This window comes from Lepidochelys kempii, chromosome 2, assembly GCF_965140285.1.
Source record: "Lepidochelys kempii isolate rLepKem1 chromosome 2, rLepKem1.hap1, whole genome shotgun sequence".
Lineage (NCBI taxonomy): Eukaryota > Metazoa > Chordata > Testudines > Cheloniidae > Lepidochelys > Lepidochelys kempii.
The window spans coordinates 200,156,192-200,174,241 of NC_136381.1; the positions used below are offsets into that span (position 1 = coordinate 200,156,192).

At 41.8% G+C, this 18,050-nt stretch overlaps 1 protein-coding gene across 10 annotated transcripts in view; it reads left to right on the forward strand.

Annotated features, from left to right (window-relative positions):
- THRB (thyroid hormone receptor beta) overlaps positions 1-18,050 on the forward strand; it is a 294,090-nt gene that overhangs the window by 104,308 nt on the left and 171,732 nt on the right. For 5 of the 10 annotated variants that reach the window (XM_073333469.2, XM_073333478.2, XM_073333471.2 and 2 more), the window contains 3 exons: positions 2,618-2,854; positions 12,887-12,972; positions 13,886-13,976. The gene's annotated coding sequence lies outside the window, so the exon portion shown is untranslated. Of the gene's footprint in view, positions 1-2,617; positions 2,855-10,035; positions 10,516-11,065; positions 11,182-12,886; positions 12,973-13,885; positions 13,977-18,050 lie in introns of those variants that run through there. The other 5 variants (XM_073333472.2, XM_073333475.2, XM_073333476.2 and 2 more) reach the window with 2 other exon arrangements.

Genomic DNA, 18,050 nt, shown 5'->3' on the forward strand with positions numbered 1-18,050 from the left:
GCTATTACCAGCAGGAGAGCAGAGGTTGTGGGGGAGAAAACCTTTTGTAGTGATAATTAAGGTGAGCCATTTCCAGCAGTTAACAAGAACATCTGAGGAATGGGGGGGAAGGGGGAGGGGAATAGTTTTACTTTGTGTAATCACTCATCCACTCCCAGTCTCTATTCAAGCCTAAGTTAATTGTATCCAATTTGCGAATTAATTCCAATTCAGCAGTCTCTCGTTGGAGTCTGTTTTTGAAGTCTTTTTGTTGTAATATTGCGACTTTTAGGTCAGAGATCGAGTGACCAGAGAGATTAAAATGTTCTCCGACTGGTTTATGAATGTTATAATTCTTGACATCTGATTTGTGTCCATTTATTCTTTTACGTAGAGACTGTCCAGTTTGACCAATGTACACGGCAGAGGGGCATTGCTGGCACATGATGGCATATATCACATTGGTAGATGGGCAGGTGAACGAGCCTCTGATAGTGTGGCTGATGTGATTAGGCCCTATGATGGTGTCCCCTGAATAGATATGTGGGCACAGTTGGCAACGGGCTTTGTTGCAAGGATAGGTTCCTGGGTTAGTGGTTCTGTTGTATGGTGTGGTTGCTGGTGAGTATTTGCTTCAGGTTGGGGGGCTGTCTGTAGGCAAGGACTGGCCTGTCTCCCAAGATTTGTGAGAGTGATGGGTCGTTCTTCAGGATAGGTTGTAGATCCTTAATAATGCATTGGAGGGGTTTTAGTTGGGGGCTGAAGGTGATGGCTAGTGGTGTTCTGTTATTATCTTTGTTGGGCCTGTCCTGTAGTAGGTGACTTCTGGGTACTCTTCTGGCTCTGTCAATTTGTTTCTTCACTTCAGCAGGTGGGTACTGTAGTTGTAAGAATGCTTGATAGAGATCTTGTAGGTGTTTGTCTCTGTCTGAGGGGGTGGAACAAATGCAGTTGTATCGTAGAGCTTGGCTGTAGACGATGGATCTTGTGGTGTGGTCTGGGTGAAAGCTGGAGGCATGTAGGTAGGAATAGCGGTCAGTAGGTTTCTGGTATAGTGTGGTGTTTTTGTGACCGTCGCTTATTAGCACTGTAGTGTCCAGGAAGTGGATCTCTTGTGTGGACTGGTCCAGGCTGAGGTTGATGGTGGGATGGAAATTGTTGAAATCATGGTGGAATTCCTCAAGGGCTTCTTTTCCATGGGTCCAGAAGATGAAGATGTCATCAATATAGCGCAAGTAGAGTAGGGGCATTAGGGGACGAGAGCTGAGGAAGCGTTCTAAGTCAGCCATAAAAATGTTGGCATACTGTGGGGCCATGCGAGTACCCTGTATACCTTCAAATCAGCGGCACTGCTATGGGTAACATTCCTGTTAACTGCTGGCAATGGCCCACCTTGTACCTTATCAGTACAAAAGGTTCCTCCCCCCCGCTCTTCTGCTGGTAATAGCTCACCTTAAGTGATCACTCTGGTTACAGTGTGTATGGTAACATCCATTGTTTCATGTTCTCTATGTATACAAATCTCCTCGCTGTATTTTCCACTTTTACGCATTCGATGAAGTGAGCTGTAGCTCAGGAAAGCTTATGCTCAAATAAATTGGTTAGTCTCTAAGGTGCCACTAGTACTCCTTTTCTTTTTTCTTAAAATAGGTATATCTTAGTGTGCTGTTCTGGCTTCTCATTAATCTGCTTGTCTTCACTCCTACCCAGGGGTCAAGTACAGAGTTTATAGATTGGGGAGTCTAGGATTAAATGAGAGAAAACTGGAACCTGGAATAACAACATTTAGCACAGAAGATTCTGACCGCGGTAAAGGAAATATAGCAGGATGCTCACAAAGTCTGAGCCAGAAACAAGAACAGGTCCACCCACAATGAATTTGTAAAATGATGTTAGTCTTACCAAACTAAATTTTGAAAAACATCCATTTCACATTTCTTCTTTGCTTTTTCCTATATGCATTATAGCTCTACTCTCCCAGTTTTTTAATTTGCAGAGAAGTACTTGACTTTACATTTAGAAATGACTTGTTCCCCCCCCCCTTTGCTATTATGGTATTTCTAGAGTGTGATCTAGTAGCTTCTGGCCCGTGAGATTTGGAGTCAAAGCCCGTAGGCTCTGCCCCTTTTCTACCCCGTAATTTCTGTATGAACTTGATCAATTTGCCTAGAAACTTATTTCTCAGGAATGCATGTAGTTTGCATTCACTTTCCAGTGTGCACTTAGTTTGCATGCACAGTTACCACAGGTGCACGCGTAAACCAGGTATTGGCACATGCACTTGACCAGTTAGACACACCATTCCATTTTTGTGTAGGAGTACCTGATGTGCACAATTACTGTGATTGTGTATGCAAACAAATAAGGCACACAACTGCACACATGCATTTTTGATCAGGCTGTTATCCTCACTGTGTTGCTTTAGTTTAGCCATATATAAAACTGGGGTGATATCTGTCTGCCTCTCAGGAGTGTTGTGAGAATTGTTGTTTATAAAGCACTTTGAGATTATCAGATGGAAGGTACCACATAGGTGTAGAGCATTATTAATGCTTTAACTGAACACAGTTTGTTACATTAAAACAGGTTGTAGCTGAATGTCTGTTGTGTATAATATTCTTTGTGTTTATTTCTCTAGGGTCCCTGACTTTTGCTTTCTGACACCTCCCCTTCTCATTGTAAATGGAGAATGAATGATGAACAGAGCCTTCTTCAAATAGTCACTGCTGATATCTCTTCCTGGATCATGTATGAGTGATTGCTGTAGGCTATGCAAAGCCTTCTTTCTCTTCAAAGCCTGATGGGATTGCCTGCACAATATCCTTATATTCAGCAGCAAGACCTAGGCTCTGGAGTATGTTTCTGAAGCAGCAATGTAAGCAGCTGTTGCTGAGTCACTAGACAAACCAATCTAACTCTTATTTATTATGTTTTGTGCACAGTGTTGTTATCTCAGGGATTGAAAACGTGGAGCAGAAGGGGTTCACTGTGTCAGCACTGGCTGAAATGATGGTCTCTGGGTTAGGAGAAGATTGTGTGAACAGTTTTCATTTTGAGGCTCATAAGAGTCCCGCTGATAAGAGTGATGCAAAGATTTTTATAAAGAAGAAAAGGCTTTAAGATAACCTATAAGATCTTCTTTATAAAAATCTAAAAGTGGAGAGCTGCGTTTATAACATATGTTTTAAAATGTTAGCACAGCATACCCCGCCCCACAAACCCACTCTCCTGTTGGTAATAGCTTATCTAAAGTGATCACTCTCCTTACAATGTGTATGATAATCAAGGTGGGCCATTTCCAGCACAAATCCAGGGTTTAACAAGAATGTCTGGGGGGGAGGGTAGGAAAAAACAAGGGGACATAGGTTACTTTGATAAAAGTCCTTGGCACTGAAAAGTCTATCTGGAGGGATTGCACTGACTGAGGTGCTTACAGCCTTTGCTCTGCAGGATACCTAGAGCTGCAAAAGTTGGCAGTCCTGGCCAGGGAGGGGGACATAAGCAAAGCATCCGGGAATGCCTTGGTTCAGCACATCCCCCAGGGAACTCTTACAGGTGGAGCTCTTAGGAGGCTCTGTCAGGAAACCACCTCTGATCCTAAGTGATGTAACTCCCAAGGATGGGTGGCTGTGCAAACAAATTCTGCCTTTCACCATGGGTGGATTCTTCCTGTGATAGAGTGACCTCTGCTGGCAGTTTGTATCTTCTGGTGCCCATGGAGGTGAATCATGCTCAATAGCTGTGAGTCTTTTGAAAATTTTAAAGATTCTTCCATTACTTTTTTGCCTTGACCCTCCCATGCCTTCATCTAAAAATTGCCATGAAAAAAACTGCCAAGTTTTCCCCTCCTTGACTTGTGGAAAGTGTTTGCATTTAATTAATCAATTCCTTGTTCAGATATTCCTTTTAAAAGGGTTTTGTTATGGCAACCCAGTGACTTCATGATGATACTGTGCTGTACTAAAGAGCTGAGGTTCAAATCCTGGGTGCAGCTTCTCACTCACCGAGGTTCTAACCCAACTATCTGCCTGTTGATTGGCATCAGCGGAAGTGGGATCAGGCCTCTGGTTAGCACATATTGCTTGCAAGGAGCAGGTGACCTTTGAAAATAAGTAGTATTGAAAAGCTCTAGAGGGACACTAGACCAGAGGAAAGTGGTGATGACAAGATGTCTGTTTGCTAGAGAGGAAGTTACATGCAACCATTCCTACTTCAGAGACCATAGAAAACAGACTCAAGAACCTTGGTCTTGCTGCTGAATATAAGCAGTGCTTAATTTGTGCCAGGGTTCACCAGGGCTGAGCCTGGACACCTCTAGGCTTGACAGTTCATAGCCCCGATATCTCTGGGCTTGCTGCATCTGTCATGAATGTAAAAAAAATTGCTTGAGCCCCAGCACCTCTTCATTACAAATTGAACACTGAATTTAACAATATTTTACATCTAATCCCATCAGACTTTGAAGAGAAAGAAGCGTTTATAAAAGTATCCACAATGGTTTGAACGCTTCCTCTTCTCCCACAACATTCACTTCCTGGGAAGTCTTGTTTGTAGGAAGAGGTTTAAATACAGAGAGGAGAGTCCGGTGCCATTTTGTATGATGCTGGGGAAAGGCTTTGCTGGATGTCACTGATTAAAAAGTAAAACAGGTTTTACTTAAATGCATGATCCATAGTAACTTTGCTATACATTCAGTATTTGGGGGGAGATTATTTTATCTTCCCTTTTCATTTTGTATGTCTTAGGGAAGGGAGAATTTCATGATTACTTGGGCAATTAGAGCTCTCACTAGAGTGAAATCGTGGTGTCACTGAAGTCCATGGAAATTTTGCAATTGACTTCAATGCAGTCAGGATTTCAGCCTGAGTGTCCACTGGTCTGGTCCTTGGTGTCACAGAGGTCATGTTCTCTCTTAGCCTCTATTAATATTGTTCAACTGTTTACCATTCAATCCACCTCACCCACAAGCTTCCCCGGTCTTGTGCAAACAAATCCTGAAATGCAAAAAATCATGGATATATTTAAAAAAACCATGAAAATCATTGAGTTTGAGACTCTCACTGTACTAGTGACAAAAATAGCTTCCAAGGATGCTGGCTCACTGGAGTTTTAAGTAATATTTCTTCATAATAAAGATGCAATATTTACCATTTTCCATTCTCATATAAAGAGCAAACCTGATAATTAAATGTGTACATTTCCTACTGGAATTGTTATTACTTCCATACACTAAGGTCCTGATTTTACACTGATATCAGTGGGGAGTTAATAGGACTCCATGCAGAACCTCTGGTGCAGAATTGGGCCTAAGACAGGGCACCCAGATTAGAGGCTTTAGGGAGAAGATATAGAAAAGCTATTTAACTATTGTGTTAGGTTTTGTGAATATATTTTCTCAAACAGATCTGATTCTGTTTCTGGTCACTTTGGCTCATTTCCTTGGGTGGTCATGAGCTTTGTGTTGTGTTTGCACCTTTAAAAGACTATTGTAGGATAAGAATAAAATCATCTGGAATGAAATGGTACAGTTATTTCTGTTTGAATCTTCTCCTCTGATTTGTTTTCTATTTTTAGATGCCATTCTTCTATAATAAATAAGGGACATAAATTTTTTATTAAAACAAATCATTTTCAACATCTGGGAGAAAAAGAGAGACTAGCCACAAGCTGAAAATAAAATTTGCCAACATAATCCTCTGTACATTGCCCAAGAATCGTTCCCCAGCAACCCAGCAATAGTGGAGAGATTTCAGGGATTATGTTCAGATTAAATGTCAACAGGAGCTGAGCTCTGGCTATGTGCCAGGAAGGTCATATGAGGAAAGTCACAAACTTTTACAGTTAAATAAATATGTGCTCTACTTAATACCCTCACTGTGCTTCATATCTTACCACTCCTAATAACTTGGATCAAGAATACTCATCACAGTTTGATTTTTTTTATTAAAATGATTCTATTATGCTACTGTACAGTAGTTCAGGTTTTGTCAGCATTTTTATAAACCCTGATTTGCAAGGATTTATAACTTCTCTCTACTCCTAGTAGAAACCTGACATATAAAATCTCAGCCTAAAACATCTACAGTTGTTTTTTTTTAAATGTGATTCATTTTAAAGTTTTAAGAAGTAGAATTATACTCCATTAGCGATTTTCAAATGCATTGTTTTCTTATTACTCAAAAACAATCTGGTTATTTTAAAACTGAAATGCTCCATGCCGTTAATCCACAGTGCATACTAATACCACTTTTGGGATAAAGAAACAAAGTCTAGATAAGTTAACTTGTATAAAAAAAATTGTGTTTATTAGATATCTAAGTTTTTTCAAACCAGTGTTGCTAAAATTGATTACTATTCAATAGAGTACTGTAATACTACAAAGGCCAAATTATGTATTGACTTGCACCTTGCCACCAGCTGAGTACTCCCTCATGGCCAGAGGTCACTCTATGGCCCCCTGTCTCTGCTTTCCCCTTCTTTAGGGCTCCTCAAACAAATGGAACACAGGCCAAAGGAAATGAAAACATTTCCCTTCCTGTGGTCCAATTTATTTAGTCCTCAGATATATAGTGGCGCTTCAGACCCCAACCGCAGTTCAGTGTCTCTCTCCCCTTAGTTGGGGGATGGGGTTTCCCAGCCCTCTTTTCAAGAGGTGGGGCACAATTCAATATCTCTGCAAGAGCTAGTCTTGCACCCCGCAGCTTCTGCTTCCTCTAGCCAACTACAGCTTCTCAAGATAGGGTTAGGTTTGCCCAGCCTGACCCCAGTGTGCACTTGCTGCTCTTTATAGGGAATCAGCTTCTTTCACACAGGTATGCCTCCTTTAGTAGTCAGGGTTGGCTTCTCCCAGGCCCTCCAGTCATTAAGGGTGAGACACCGTTACAGCTAGGGTTGCCAACCCTCTCAAATTTGGCCAGCAGTCTACCAGAATCAGCCTCAATCTTCTGGTGACTATTAAAAGCAATCTGGGAGATTTTAATAAGCCAAAAGTTCAGTCAGCGGCGCAATGGGGCTAAGGCAGGCTCCCTGCCTGCCCTGGCTCCGAGCGACTCCTGGAAGTGGCCGGAATATCTGGCTCCTAAGCCCAGGGGCAGCCATGGGACTCCACAGCTCCCATTTGCCGGGAACTGCGGCCAATGGGAGCTGCGGGGGCAGTGCCTACCTGGTGCAGTGCGAGGAGCCATCTGGTCACTTTTGAGCCAGGAGACGGACATGCTGGTAGCTTCTGGGAGCCGCTCGAGGTAAGTGCCTCCTGGAGCCTGCACCCCACACCCTCTCCTGCACCCCTAAAGCCCCTACCCCAGCTCTGAGCCCTCTCCCATACCCAGACTCCCTCCCAGAGCCCACACCTCCTTCTGCACCCCTACCCCAGCCCTGAGCCCCCTCCCGCACCCAAACTTCCTCCCAGAGCCCTCACCCACTCCTGTACCCCAACCCCCTGCCCTAGGCTCAGCCCAGAGCCTCCTCCCATACTTTGAACCCTTCACCTCCACCCCCCAGCCCAGAGCTCGCACCCCCTCCTGCACCCCAACACCCTGCCCCAGCCCGGTGCAAGTGAGTGAGGGTGAGGGAGAATGAGCGACAGAGGGAGGGGGATGGAGTGAGCAGGGGTCGGGGCCTCAGGGAAGGGGCAGGACAAGGATGTTTGGCTTTGTGCAGTTACACAGTTGGCAACCCTACTTACAGCACCTGTTTTCATCAGGGCTAAGTTTGGACTAGAACGTGCATATATTGGAGCTGTACTGGCACGATGAATTAAGATAACTGAGACTTGATTCAGAACAGTCCTATCAGCTCTATATCACTGTTTTGAAAAGTGCCTGGCTGAAATCCTGTCCCCACGGATGTCAATGGGAGCATTGCTAATGACTTCGGTGGGGACTAGATTTAACCTTCTATTTATAACAATATGGAAGTGCTGATTGCAGGTCCATAGGTAAGGTTGAGATGACATTTGCACTTAAAGCAGTGATTCAACTACTCTGTTGTTTATGAAGAATACAGCATACCATTCCCCAAAATACAGCATTGACTCTTTAAGTACAGAATGAAATATTTGAAAATTTACAAGTAAATCTGGTAATTACAAACGAGTCCTTTAAGCAGTATAGCAACCTGCATTGCACCACTCATTTGTCCTGAATTGTGTTAATAACAGAATTATATAAACACTCCAAACTTGCCATATAATTAAAAATCACTGAAATCTTAGGCACTGGCTCATTTGAACCATTAACATTTGTTTAGTGTTAATGGTAATTTTTTGCCATTATTCTTCAGACCTGAAAGTTTCTTTTTCAGAAGAGGCTAATAAATCATGTTCTTCTACAGAGAACTCCACAAAGAACTTCCTTCTTTTACAGTTGTCATTTGCAATGTAATGAGAACATGAAGTTGTATTCAGGATAGAATGACGCACTGAATTCTTGTTTGTATTAAAAATCCATGTTGTAAAGAAGTCCAAAAGTGACAGGAATATATGTAGTGCATTTTAGAAAAGAATAGGAACCAATTGTGCATCCTTTACTCATGTTCACCATCACATGATAAAGGGCACCATCAATATTATATTGTCAAGTTTGTTCTTTTGCCAGTGCAGGGCATAGTACCTGATCCAAAGCCCCCAGAAGTTGCTTTCAGTGGGTTTTGGAACAGGTCAACAGGCTGCAATCAGTGGAGTTATAGCAGTCTAAATTGGGATAATGCAGTGGTGAATTGGGCCTTATTTCTTACTTTCTGGGAAAGCAATGTGTTTTAAAATGGATTGTGCTGGCATAAATTAAATTATTGTAATATGCTATAAATTATGTTAATATTTCAAATATATTTTTTAAACATGACAGCTTGCATCTTTGGTTAAGTAAGTTGCTTAAAAGCTCCTACGAATCTGCATAATGCAACCTGTTTATTTTACAATAAATTGTGTGTTCAGCTTGAATTGAGAGTGTGGTATTAATGAAAATCCATTCACCTTATTAAGGAATAATTACATATTCTGATAAATTTCAGATGACATCCTATTGAATTTAGCATTTTCCTGTGTTTTGTTTTAATGAGCTACTACACTGTTCAATTACATTATATTGTTAATGTTGATTCCCTGGAATTTTTGCTGGTTATTTGCTTGCCATTGCCAGGTTTTAGTGCAACAGGAAGTGTCCCTGTAAAATCTGTAGATTCATAGAAACTGGAATTATCTACTTGTCAACTTGTCTCTTCCTCTGTCTGTTCAGCATTGTGCCTTTAGCCTGGTAGAAATTGAGTATGTGAGTATTTTACAGGGTGCTCTGCATTTGGCAGGATTGGATCTGTTGCTTTCTACATTTATAATTTCAAATACTTTGTCCTAGTAGTTAATGCCTAAAATAATGAGCAGTAATACTGGTAATGAGTGCATGCCTGTCCAAAACAATAGAGTGAAAAATATATATTTAATAAAATATTATGGTAGCAGAAGTAATTTCCCATTTAGCGGCACAATTTCTCTGTACACTATTCACATTGCAATTCCCTTTACAGAACATTTGAGTGTCACTAAATGCTTGTGTACTGCCATCTGAGTGACAATAGTCAGCTGTGCTTTGTATATGTGTGATTGATTGTAGTTTGAAGCCTCTGCCTCAGACTCTTCGAGGTTCAGGGCATTCATGCTTACAATAATCACATTATTCAAGGTGGTGTCATCAATGTTGCAGTGGCCCTTTGTTTTAAGTCTGCATTGAATACACATTTCCAATGTAAGTCATTTCTTCTGTGCAAGAAAATAGGATTTCAGTGATGAAGAAAGAGTGGAAATCAGTGGTTAAATTAGGGTGGAATTTACTCAGGGCTGCAATTACTTTAAAAAGTTCATAGTTAAGGTTAAGTGCCATCATTATGAAGAAAGACAGGATGAGTGAGGTAATTTCTTTGATTGGACCAACGTCAGTTGTTGAAAGAGACAAGCTTTTGAGCTGAAAAGTTCTGTGTAAGCTCAAAAGCTTGCCTCTTTCACCAACAGCAGTTGGTCAAATAAAATAAATTACCTCACCCACCTTGTCTCTTTAATATCCTGAAGCCAACATGGCTACAACAACACTGCAAACGATCAGTCTGAAGTTCATTCAGATTACAGGGTCCCTGTAGGGAGCCAGGGTCGCTTCCCTCCGAACCAGAGGGTAAAGAGCCACCCTCTCAGCCTGAGTGGGCGGGGCCAGACCAAGCTTATGCCAATCCCCAGAAGGGGAGGGATGGGACAGGAAGTACAGAGGGCGGGGCCCTTTGCCCAGTGAGAGGAGGATCAGGGAGGGAGACAGACACAGGCTGCTGGCTGCTCCCTCCAGACCCTGCTGCCGACCCAGGGGAAGCCCTGGGCCAGGAGGAACCTGACCGGGAGGAAGGCCTGTGGCGACCAGGACTGCCCGCCGCCGAGTACCCAGAGGGGCCAGGCTGTAACCCGGGCCAGCGTGAGCCCGACACGGAGGGGGAGCTGGAGCTGCCAGCAGCTGAATACCCGGACGAGCTGGAGGGTCCGGAGAGGCCCGCTTGAGAGACCGGGTAGGAAGTAGCCCAGGGGCAGAACTGCGCCGTGGGGTGGGTGTATTTGGTCAGCGGGGCGCGGATGGGCCCCCTGCTGACCCAGCGGCGGGACCTTCGCCTCCCGCCACTATCAGGGCCCTGGGCTGGAACGCAGTGGAGTTGGGTGGGCCTGCGTTCCCCTACCCCGGCCAACCCGCCTTGGGTAGCAGAATCGTGCGCTACGTACCCGGGCCGGTGCTCCCCGGGGCCGCACTGCAGACTCGGGCCGGCGCTCCCCGAGGCCCGAGGGGTGCCCGAACGGTGTGACTAGGGCCTGCCTGTGGGACCATAGCTCTCCATCACCCCCTAGGGGCTCGCTGGACCGATTGAAACCTGTCACAGTCCCCCATTCCTCCCCTTTGCTATCTTTTACCCAATCAGCTGATTTGATCTGGATAAATGCTACTAAAAGGATTTGACTGTTAGATTAGGATAAAAAATAGAAACATGAATTTGATTTGATGGTATTTACAATTCTTTTTGTTTTCCGCAAACATTTATAGAAGTGATTTTTATGTTTTGTTTGTAGAAAGTACAAGTCTGCTAAATACGTATTCACATGAAGGTTCACACCAGAAATGTTTGCATGGCCATCTTGAAATCACTCTGATTTTTCCCATTCTGAAAAAGTTACAGTCAATAAAGGTATTAAAACCGGACCACAGGAGTTAAGTGACCAACTAAATGTATAAAAAATCAATACCAATAATTTGCCATGTTCATTGCTGTTGATTCTGATCTCTGCCTCCCTGTCTTTTTGTTACAATGCTTCAGCTTGCTGCACCTCCATTCACTTGAGTCTTAAAATAGACTTCACTTAGTAGTGATGCACTGAAGTGGCTTTAAAGGGAAATTAAACAGAGCAAAAGGTGGTTAGCTACTTAACCATTGGCCTGATCTACACTGTAAAATTAGGTTGATGTAAGCTGCCATGTGTCTACAGTTAAATTTGTCTCCCACTGTGTCGCCCCATTACAACAATACAGTAGCACCACCTCCCCAAGTGGCGTTGAGCCATGATCGATGTACTGAGGCTGATGCGAGTGTAGAGACTGCGTTTCTTATCTTAACACTAACAGCCCTCCAGCAGCTCTTCCACAATGCCTGGCACTGACTACTCTGGTCCACTGCCTAGGGGTCCCAGAGACCAGAAGCCCCCCACTACCCTTTAAGGCCCCGTAAATTTTTGAAATGCCTTCTCCTGCTTGTCCAGCTTGGCAAGCACACTTTAGCAGCTCTCCATTGTTGTGTGCAACTGCCCAGCTGCATTTCCAGACGCGCTTCAGCTTAGAGGCGAGAAGAGCTATGTGCAAGGACAGCTACAGACCAGCTGTAGAAACGTGGACCCCAAGGAGCAGATTGCATGGAGAATGCAGGAGAAGGGATACAATAGGAACCAGCAGCAGTGCCACATGAAAGCAAAGGAACTGTGTCAAGCACATCAGAAGCCCAGGGAGGCCAACAGTGGACCACGGATGCCTCAGAGGCACCTGAGCCAGAGGCCACTGGCACGAACAGTTAGGTTGACGTAAGGCAGCTTATGTCGACCTAACTCTGTAAGCATCTACATTAAAATGTAGCTCTCATCAATGTCATTCGCTCACTATACCTACTTAATAACTTCACCTTTGCGAGAATCATAGTACTTAAGTCGATGTAGTCAGGTTGACACAGTGTCAGTGTAGACACTGCATTAAATTGCATTGCTTAAATTGTCCTACAATGCCCCGCAAGTGCTCCTGATGAGGACACTGACACAAGAAGCATAGTGTGGATGTGTAAAAGTGATTCAGTTACTGCTGTGGCTGTGCATCGACATAACTTATGTCAACTTAATTTTGTCATGTAGTCTTGCCCTCAGCGATATTGTTTCAGGTTCTGTTAATCTCCACAGGGTGTTCTCATTCAGCTGAGAACATCACATTGGGATGAATGGGCCATTTCATCTCTTTCAGAGACTGCTGCGCTTCACATGGATGTGTAGAAGAGCCTGTTCCCTCCACGGTCCGTCTATCCTTCTTGTTTAAAGGATGACACTTCAAAATGCTCTAAAATCCCCACAGTTTCACAGATATTCTTGAAATTAGCAACACCTTGTGGGAGTGCAGAGTATAGTTATTGACCCATATGTAGGGTCATTTGCGCCAAGGACACCAGAAATATAAGCCTTGGAAAAAAGCCATTTTTCAAAAAGTTTCTAGGGTTTGTGTGTGTATGTGTGTAGAGCTAACAAGCAAACTATTGCTGAGATGTGAGTCAAAATATAACCTTAACTCTGCCCTCTTTCAGCAGTGCCCCAGTGTGTCCTGTTAACACAAATAACTTCACTCTTCTTTTTGTCATTTAATAGTGTTAGATGGAATCCTGTGGATGAGAGTGAATGGAAAAGGAGGTGAAGAGCTTATATGTTTCAGCAACTGTGGGGTTGGCAAAAAGGTATGTGGGTGAATGGGGCATTTCGGGGCATTGCTGTAAGAGGGCAGAGTTAAGGTTGCACAGGCAATTTTAACCATGCATTTCCTGGTTTTCAGAAGTTTGAGGTTTTGCTCAATTTAGCATTCTACAAGGGAATGACATACCACCATGCAACCTTAACTCTGCATTAACATAGTTTTTGCCATTGAATAATATATCTGTTTGTGTCTGACAAATTATTATTAAATATGGTTGCCATCTAGGGCTAATTGAACATCACATAAAAATATAAGAATGGTATGACCCATCTAACCCAGTATCGTTTTCTTCTGAGAGTGGCTGGTGCTAGGTGCTTCATAGGGAATGAAGAAAGAGGGGAAGATTTATTGAGTGATCCATCCCTGTTGTCCAGTCCCAGCTTCTGGCTGTTTGGATGGAACATTTTTTATCTAAACTGTTTTTTGCTATAAAATTGGAGGTTTGACCAAATGAATTTTTTTGTGAAAAATGTCTGCTGTCTGATGAAAAAAATGGATATTTTAAAATGAGAAATCAAAAACGTGTGGCCCCAAACCGAAAAATTTCAGCTGAAAACTATCTCACATGATGTATAACATCTCTCCAAGGTGGGAGCCCAGGGTGCATTATGGGAGATGTAGTCTGACTGGGAAGCTTGGCCTATTGAGGAAAATGGGCACATTAGGCACCGAAATTACAACTTTCATGAGGCACTGTGGCAGCAGCTCCAAATTGTAATTTCTCAGTATTTGAATTGCTGCTGAAAAATTAAAATTGTCTGAGAAAAAAACTGGTTTTTGACCAGCTCCATAATTTTAATCTCTTATGAGGTGCTGAATAAACATAGACTTATATACTCAGTCTAAGATGGGTTTTCCTAACGTTTCTGAACAAGATGCCTTTTGTTCTCTTTAAGGAGTTTTATGTAAATCCAATGAAGACCTTTATCTCCTGGAGGATGACATAATTTTGTTCCAAGGAAGAGAGAGAGGGGGAGAGCAGTTCCTGTAAGTTTGGGCTGATGTGCACTTTTTTTTACTGTGTTTTGTCTAAAGGCTCTTAAACCTAACAAAATAACCCAGTCAGGGCACTAAATTACTGTTTGTCCCCTGAGCTGGTTGCAGCATGATTAAATTTTGTACTGTTAGCAGGCCATTGTGCTCCATACCTGTGTTAAAGCCTTGGTCATATAGCCCAGTTACTACATAGTTCTTGTCTACACTATAAATTTTAACCATGTGGTAACTAAAAGGGGATTGTGTCCCTCAGAGCCACATGTAGAAAAGATCCTCCAGGTGCAGTTCTTTCGTCATCCCAAACTCAGCCATCTCTGAGGCAGTATCCCCTTGCCCTCTGATCCCATGGAGACCTCGGTGCTGGTCAGGGGTCCATGTGGAGGGACACAGTACGGACTAGGCAGGCCAAAGTGGAGCCAGGATGATGCAGATCCATATTTCTGTACCCAGCAGAGTTTACTAGGAAAAACTAAGGCAGTCTGGGTCTGTATTACATTTTCCTCAGAACACCCTTGGCAAAGTAACATTGCTTTATTTTATCTGTCATTACATCTACCCCTTTACAATCAATCTAATAATTTTCATAGAAATTCATTAATTTCTGGAATGATATCACTACTTGACTACAAAGGGACTATGTTTTATATATTGATTATAACAAGTGTCTGTGAGTGAGTTTGTGAACACAGATATAATATAGACCCTTGTAACAAGTGACTGAATAATGTGATTAATTTAAATGTACCCACTCAGTTAGAAATATGGTGCAATTATTCATATTGGTCACTGGGGATAAAATATTGACATTGATTTTGCCATCAGAGATCAAAAGATTATCAGTATTTTTAATCTGATTTTAGACATTCGGATGTCATTAAAAGGTTATCAGGAGTATCAATTTACAAACAGTCTTTAAACCATGATTTGAGGACTTCAATAGCTCAGACATAGGTGAGAGGTTTATTGGAGGAGTGGGTGGGTGAGATTTTGCAGCCTGCATTGTTCAGGAGGTCAGACTAGATGATCATAATGGTCCCTTCTGACCTTAAAGTCTATGACTCTATTATGTTAATTTCTTACCTGAGAAAATCAGGTTGGATATCTGAGGTGGAGAACAATTTTAAATTTTATTAAATTAAAGCTGTATTCAGATTACAGTTGATTCATTTGGGGATAAAATGAAACAGCAACAGTACTTAATATTATTGTTTGTCCTGAATTAGTTGGTATTCACTGATTAAATTGTTACATTTGTCTGTTTGTCTAGACTGTGTGTATCTTTCTTTGAACAGAAAACAAAAAAAAGAAAGGGCATACCTTTACTGAATAGCCGTAGTGCTGGAGAACCCTGTTGTCAGTGAATTCCCTGACACAGCAAACTTGCCCTGAAATCCTGTAGTCTTTCAGTGAACCAAGAAAAAGAAAAAAAGCCACAACTTTTGTTGTTGTAATGAGAAGTCAGCAACCTAGATTTGTTTTAATATTCATTATCATAGAATCATAGGACTGAAAGGGACCTTGAGAGGTCATTGAGTCCTGTCCCTAGCACTCCTGACAGGACTAAGTATTAACACAGTCTTTGTACTGTGACTGAGAAATCAATAGCTAACTTTCAGAATGGCCAATAGTGGGTAATTACTTGTTAGTTAGGTGTGATTTTGAAGCATATGTGTACCATTGCTTTTCATTTAATCTGGAAATAAAGCTAGATACAACTAAAGAGCAGGAGACATTGTTTCAATTGCTCTGTTTTCATCCACTATTGGAGATATTTCATATTGGCACTGATTCATTTTCCTTCTAACTTCCCCACACCCTTCTTCACCTCTAAGGTCTTCTTTCTTTGAACTTTATACTAGCTCATATCTCTGATTTAATGGCCTTCTTTGATTACCCAGGTACTTTTTAACTGACGGTCCCTAAATCCTTTGGTCTCTCGTGCATCACATTCCTCCACTTACAGCTTTTTGGCTTTGACATATGATGCGTAGTAGAGCCTTTGTGGAGTGCATCCTCTGTTGGTGCTGGTCTAGCTTCTGTTTTTTAAAAAAATATATTTTCAGAATTAAAGTGTATTCTAACATTATTCAAACACTGCATCTTAAAACAGGCTTCCTCTACTTTTCTATCATTAAGGACTTACCAAGGGACTAGCAAAGTTCATTGGTCTAACAATGGCCTTTAAACAAAGGTATCCTAAAAGTCTTGTATACTGTAAAGTGACCATTTAAGATGAGTGGCCGAACAGAAGTGGTCCCTAGAGCTGGTTTCACTGTAGAACAAGAGACAGAACTTTCTCAGGTGCCAGCCCACCAAAGAGACATGAGCTCCAATAGGAACTAAGAATCGACCCTCACCACCTTCCGCTCCAAGTGCAGGTTGCGTATCTCTGACCTTACTTTCTCTAGCATAAACATACTGGGGTGGGTTTGGAGGGTAGGGTATGTTATAAAGAAATTCCAGACCAAAACACTCCACTCCACACAATTCTCCCCATGGGAAGAGGATGAAAGGACAAACCTTTGTGACAGACATGTAGTCATATTGTTTAATGCACGACTGGAAGGCACTCAAGTACAACAGTGATGAGCACAGTATAAGAACCTATATAGAACAGAATAGACTAGAAAAGGAACATATGGTGAGTCAGTGAATCAGTGGGGAGTCAGTGCATACTGACTTTCTACTTCCATTTTTAATCCTTGTAAAACTTCAAAAATTTGTAGTTGTTACATGATCTCTGTAATGATACCTAGAGTCCACAGTTTGAAAAACAGAAAAAAAGCTACTAAGTGACTCTTTTGGAGCAGATAGACCAAACATTTGACCTGCCCAATTTGTTGTTGTTTGTGTGTGTTTGTTTGGGGTTTTTTACCTTTTGAAAAGTCCATATGTATCTTTATATGTGACTTTGTAACAAATGCCAGCAGTTAGGTGTTCGTGAGCAATACTGCAATAAGAAGTCAGTGTGTGTATATACAGTCTTCCATTTCAAATTTTCAAGGGGTTTTTAAAAGAAATAGTAAAAAGAAAAAAAATAATTTGGAAAAATTCCTTGTCAGTCATTCAAAAATGTAATTATTCATTATCAAGCCTGTTACTTCAAGCATTACTAGATAATAAAAGGTAACAGATTGTTCTTAAAGTCAGTATTATTTGCCACTACATGTGTCAATAATTCTACCCTTTGTGTTGTATTATATACATTTTATCATGGTTTGCTGTGGAGTGAAGGTACAATACTCCTTTTGAAGCCTCAAAGCCAAAGCTAGTCTATGTTATTCTGTCATTGGTCATTCACATATTTTTCAAAATGCTGAGACAATTTACACATTTTTCAATTTTTCTTCTTGCGCAGTCATGTTGTGCCTCATTCTCTGATTATCAAAAAAAAAAAAAAAGAGAAACAAAAAGTAGAAACTTTGGCTTGTCAGCAAAGAGTGAGGAGGAGAGTGAGATGTGTGTGAAGCATGGGCCACACACAAAAGCACTATAAACAGAAGTTGAAATAAACTCTTAGCATAGCACAACAGAACTGAAAATAAAAGGGAAAGTGAAAACTTTAAAAACACATTTTTATATCTACCCATGTCAGTGTCACCGCTCACTTTCCCTTTTGAACTGCATAAAAGAACAATGGACGTTTAAAAAAAAAATTCTAAACTTGAATATAGACCAGATCAGTAGTGATCAAAAATTGTCACCATCTCATGACCGTTCAGGTGTCCATATGAAATGAGTTTAGTGCTGTCTGTTCTTTGTCTGGTTTCCAGTGGACAATCATCCACATCACAAAAATCATCACTGCCGTTGACACTGATTGGAGTCCTTGTTGGCAATCTGAGCTATGAAGACTGAATGAGCTATGGAGATTGAACAGCCTCTCTTCAAGAGATGCTTCCTCCAAAGCAAGATTGAGGCCCATTGATGGAACAGTTCAAGGAAGTTTTCGCTGCTCCTGATCTGTAGCCAAGCAGAGAACTTTCAATCTAACACAATATTGACATCCAATATTAATGAATGTAAATAAATACCCAAATGTGTAGGGGAAAAAGTCTTAAAAAA